Raw genomic sequence first — 4,220 nt, 5'->3', positions numbered from 1 at the left:
GCTTTATGTAACTATCATTTGATGGAATGTGACTGGTGGGACACTGAAAATAACTCTATTTTAACCTTGCGCACTCAAAGCTGAATTTTAGCCAAAACACTTAATTTACACGAGCGATGTATTTGAGTTGTAAAATATAAATTAAACGCTTTCGTTTTCAATATAAATGAGGTTTAAGTAAACTTCATAGAAATATTAAATAATATTTAGAGTTGTGACTGGTGGGACACCTCCTTGTGACTGGTGAAAAGTAATTATGCATAAAAAAAAGTTTCCATAGACAAAAATTACAACTTATTTTGATTTTTTTTTATGTTTTCGCACAGGTTAATGAAATGTGGTCATTCAAAAAGAGGTTAATACTGAAATAGAAATAATTAGGGCATATTTAAATTTATGTCGTTTTCCTCTTTTCAATGGAATGACCCTTACTGAATATAAGCCATCGATATGTAAATTCAAAGCTTTAATGCCGTTTTTCTCGAGTTTTACTTTTTTGAGTTGTGTCACTTTGAAGTAAACGAGCGATATGCACTAAAATTTCATGAGCCATTTAACTACATATTCAAGAATTCAAATTAAGAAGTACAACATTTTGATGGAAATTTGTTGCATTTTTCTAGAGTTTGTATTAAGTTTGAAAATTTTAATTAATTTTATGGTTTTTGTTAAAGCATGAAAACGTTTTTATAAAAAAAAAATAACAAAAAATTAACTTGAAAATCATTGTAAACATTTAAAATAGAATCGCCATGCAATCATGCATTTGATCGCCAGTGAACTTTGTTTTTTTAAGTGAATAAACCAATTTTTTTATTGAAATAATTTAGTTTTATTTATCCCCCGAAAAATATCCCTTTTTCTTTCTCAGTTGCTCCCCAAGTCCCGCCATTCGTTTTTATCCGTACCCCTTTCGAGATTTTAAGTCCGGTAACACTACCTATGTTCAAGCCCGGCTCAACCCAACATCAATAAATAAAAACCCAAAAAAGCTTTTTTCTAATAGCGATCGGCTTTCGGCAGGCACTGGCAAACCTCCGAGTGTATTTCTGCCATGAAAACCAACTTCTCATAAAAATACAATCGCCGTCGGCGTAAAACTGTAGGCCCCTCCCCTTTGTGTGACAACATCAAGGCGCTTGTCACAAATCGGGGGAGAAGCTCGGCCAAACACTAACATATCTGTAAGCGCCAATCTAATATTATATTATTACAAATACCATTTCTACGTAAGGTTATTGTTTTCCCATATAAAATACATGGAAATTTTTTAGCGCCTTGAGCGACATCTGACTATTTTTTAAATATAGGGGTTTTTTTTGTCCTAGGGGGTTACAACTTTAAAAGTCCGAATTAACTTTTTTTTATTGTCCACCCTAATGTACATATGTAAGTATGTGTAAGAGTAGGAGGAGAACCTGGGAAATTGACATTTCAGTTCAGTTCGAAGTCGTTCACTTGGAACTGGAAAAGTTTTAATAATGCAACAAACAACGAAATAAAATGCAGGACATACAAGCAGCAGGATATGCGATAAGGCAAGCGGGTATGCATTACAACCATCATCAAAATAAAATAAAAAAACATCAAAAAAGAATAAAAAAGGGTACATACATACTATATATGAATCTAGTATGTAGGTAAAATTAAACTGACTAAACAAAATTGCATTGATAGTCAAATGTGGACAAAGGTAAATATTGTACGTTGGATATATGTACATACGATATATATATATATATATATACATTTTTTAAGATATTCGAATTATGTATATGTTTGTTTACATATTTATTTCACAGTTTCTAGAATCTAGATTCATCTTCTTCGGACATAGCTGAAGTTTTCCCAATAACAAAATTTAAATATGCGCGTACATAAGTGCTCATCTTAACTAGCTCCAGGCATACAGTTATTCTCAAACTGTGTTAGTTAGCTTGGTCGCCATCGATCAGTAAACGGAAGAAATGGTGTATATCTTTAGGCGTGTAATTTTACTAAAACTAGTGATCGTAAAAATGCTTAAATCCCGTAATATTAATATAAACCAATCTGCATATACATGTGTACGTATGTAAGTATTTTAGAAGGTCTTAAATACACACATATGTATATACATATATGTTTGTGCATATGTTGGATGAATAGCACATTTGACCGCTTAGCAAACCGATTATCTAATCAACGAAAAAAAAATAGGGAACGTTAACGCGATAAATAAAAAGGAATGCTTAGTATGTAGTAACCCCTGTGTTAATGCAAATAAGTATGTATACACATATGTACATGTTCTGTTTCTTTTTCATTGTTGATGGTCCCGACAGGCTAGGATTATGATCTATTTTGAAACGAGTTTCCTCCACCCCTTGTCAATTTTTGTTTGGTGACAAACCGGTTTTGGCATTGTACCATATTCAGTGGCCTTTTTCGTTCTGAATAGCTCGTGTTTTTCTTCCGTTTTGATAAGTCAGATATGCCTAGTTAAGGTTCAATAAGTCTATACTTAACTTAACTTACGTAAGAAATCGTCAATGATTACTCAACCCGTCAGCGCCGCTAGCGTATTCCTTATTTCTTACAACTACTTATACCATATTTTGAAGTAAATTTTTGCGTTATCTAGCAGGTATCTACTTTTTTGTTGCTTGTATTTACAGGGAGAAAGAAATTCTTTTATTTTTATTTTCTTGGTCTCTATGGCTTGGGTCTGTATTTGCAAGCTCGCATTTATTGCAGGACTTTTGTACGCACATATTAGCAAGTCACACGATTAGAAAATACATTATATTCAGTTTTTTATAAATAACAAGATAAAATTTGAAAAATATATACTAAAACAAGTAGTTTTTAAGCAAAAAACAAAACCGAATTCATATAAAAATTTAAAATTATCGCTAATCTCTTCATGAACCAATGATCGGATTAAACCAAATTAGAATGGAAGCACCTATGAGGTAACACCTTTCCTTAAAAAAAAAAAACAACTACAGAAATCGGGTATCGTGGTCCAAAGTTATATTCCGACGAATTGATAACCTTCCTCCTTTTTGTGAAGTTGGTTAACAAGGAAAAAATAACCACTCAGCTCATATACCCGTAGTCGCGTATGTAACGTATACGCCCCATAGCACCATACGCAGTCATCCAACACTAATATTATGTGACAGTGAAAATATACTTTTCGCGGAACTGAAAAAACAACAAGCTAGGAATTTTCAAATGACGTTCGAAATCTAAACATTTTACTAAAAACGGTTTCTCATAGGTTGTGGCATGCATTTTACTGTAATATTTGGGATGAGCGAGTTTTATTGATCAATTAAAGAGCACGTTTGGCGGCTTTAAATGGTATATGAATTTATACATAGGTGAATGTTGCATGAACATTTTTATGTGGTTACAAACATAAAATTGAAACTAACTAAATTAACTTTTATATATTTCAAGTGCCCGTTGTGATACCACTCGAGACTTTAGAACCCTCCTACTCAAACCATCGTGTGGAGTATGGGAAACTCAAGAGTTGCCGTATTTCTACTTCGGCTATCTTGGTTAAACCTTTGAAGAATTCTGAACCCAGGAACTTTCGTTTTCTATTGCAAACTGCGGAGCATTCGCATAGCAAGTGCCGTAAGGTTTTCGGCTCTTCCTCATCTCTTCAGATTCTGCAGAAGTCGTTGTGGGGGATCCCAAGCCTCTCCGCGTATCTTCCGATGGCAACATGGCAACAGGCCCATGACAGTAGCTAAGTCCTCTTTGCTCAGCATGAGGAGAAATTTCTACCGCTTCTCGTTCCATTTTGACCACATAAGCTTTGTGTTGTTACTAACCCGCCTGACCCTTGCTTGTTTAAAAGATAAATCCCTTAGTATGAGCTTGCAGATAGCGAGCGGCATGCCTAAACCCATCCGGGATTGCGAAAGTGGAACGGATGTGCCATCTCTTGCAAGTTCGTCCGTAAGTACTCAGTCGCCTCCTGTATGGCAGCGGCCTGAAACACGCTGCAATGGGCGGAGTAGACCACCCCCTTCTATTAGAGGGCAAGAGTTTAGAACCATCGGTGTAGAATTGAAGTGATCCCTTATCATCAGGAGGCCCTACTGACCAAAATTCTCTATCTAGAATGGAAACCCTATTCCCCTTTGTGAAGTTTAGACTTGTAACACAGTAATCCGAGCCCGGTATATCTATGTCCTTTGATATTGCAGTGTGGCCATCCT

This window comes from Rhagoletis pomonella, unplaced genomic scaffold, assembly GCF_013731165.1.
Source record: "Rhagoletis pomonella isolate Grant_MI unplaced genomic scaffold, Rhpom_1.0 Rhpom_scaffold_00004, whole genome shotgun sequence".
In the NCBI taxonomy this organism is placed as follows: Eukaryota; Metazoa; Arthropoda; class Insecta; order Diptera; family Tephritidae; genus Rhagoletis; species Rhagoletis pomonella.
Note: the sequence above shows the minus strand (reverse complement) of the source record.